This window comes from Microtus oregoni, unplaced genomic scaffold (genome assembly GCF_018167655.1).
Source record: "Microtus oregoni isolate MIOR12 unplaced genomic scaffold, Mior012 000000F_ref0000247, whole genome shotgun sequence".
NCBI lineage: Eukaryota > Metazoa > Chordata > Mammalia > Rodentia > Cricetidae > Microtus > Microtus oregoni.
This window is the reverse complement of record NW_024543059.1, coordinates 79,037,093-79,038,908: the sequence shown is the minus strand read 5'-3', so window position 1 is coordinate 79,038,908 and position 1,816 is coordinate 79,037,093.

Sequence of the window (1,816 nt, the reverse complement as noted above, 5' to 3'; positions counted from 1 at the left end):
TAGAGGAAATTAAAATGGAGCTACAATTGCAGTCATATGAGCTACAGTATTACTTGACCTATAGTGACACAGGTAAATGAAGGTAATTCTAAAGCTTTAAGGCCAATCTCATGAAAGCCGACATATTCAAATTATAGTAATAATCAGCTATTAAATTTACCCTTAATGTTATGAAGGAAATATACTCTAAGCCAAAATATACTGACTATGTTATAAATAGAAAAAAAACCCACAAACCTTAAGAATTTTTGTCTCAAAAGCCAGACCTTGAATATTTTAAATAGCATAATTGAGATGACCATAAATTGAGGGTACAGTGTAAGTAAATAATTCAAAACCATTCTGGTTATTTTGTGAAATGCTGTCTTGTGTCCTTTGCAAACCTGAGTGTACTGCACTTATCATTACCTGTACAAGATACAAGATTAAGTCAAAATGCTCAACCAATAGATTATAACTCACTTACTGGGCTCATTAGGTTAAATTTATAAAGGTGATTATTAAACCATTATTATATAGAAAAATATCCTTATGTCTAGAAAATTCCCATGGAGAGCAGAACACAGAACCATGACCATGTGGCTGATCTTCAAAAGCAGGTGTAGAAATGCACAGAGAGAGTCAAAGAGTAGGAAAAAGTAGAGGACACGATAAGGGGGGAACCATTACCAAATAGTTAAATATGTAAAAGCAGTATGTGCTATTCTCTCTACATGTATACTAATAATTACGTTTGAATAAAAAATGCTTTAATCTTAGCAAATCACATGTTCTTTAGAAATTAAATTCTGCAGCATTCACAATCATTTGCTCTGAGCTACTTATTTTAAGTTTAGGGATGGTAGCTAACTCAACTTACTCTTCCTACATATTGTCTAGTACCTTTCACATGTACAAAGGCATATGCATGACAAACACATATACTTTTCCACATTGTACTATCTAAAATCTCAATCTTTGCTTCTCCATCTCCCTCTTTATTTTTTTGCCTTATCCCCCCCTCCCCCTTATCCCTCCTCATTCTCCCTTTCTTTTTCAGCCTGCACATCTTGCTCCCCTTGTCAGGAACTCCAAATGTCTGTTTTGATCTTACATGCGCATGCACTGGTTGAGCCTGGAATGTCCTTGGTGAATGGCTGCCATGCAGTACTCTTTCTCTTCTTAATAATCCCCAAGGATTCAACAAAGTATCTGTTCAAATGCAACAGAAAAGTACAGTAAAGTACTAGTAGATTGCCTTCAAGTGATTCATTGTTAATATTCTCATCTGTTGTCTTGTAAAAGTCAATGTATAAACGCAATGATGAAATGTGTATTGAGAAACAGGTGAAAATACTTAATCAAAAAGATCTGGTTCGGAAGAGAGCAGGTTGTTGTGAGACATGAGTTTAAGAAGCAAATCTTGAGACCAAAAATTTGGCCCTCACTGAAAAGACCAAAACCATTCTTTATTTCCAGGGTAGGAAGCTTCAGGTGCTGTGAGTGTGTATGGGATGCAGGACAGAGTAACCTCTCCCAAGGAGAATGAATCTAATAGACGTCTGGAGAGAACTTTTTACTCCAATGTGCAGGCTTAAGAATAGGACAGGATGATCATGGAAACCAGAACCTTCTCAAAATGTGAACAGAACGTCATTGTTTTATCTACTGCTCAGTAGTACTCCATTTTGCAATTGTACCACAAATCCTTTCTTTGGTTGAGGAGCATCCAGGTTGTTTCCAGGTTCTAGCTATTACAATAATGTTATGAATATGGTTGAGCAAATGTATGTTTGTGATATGACTGACTACACATCCTTTAGTTATATGACCAAGA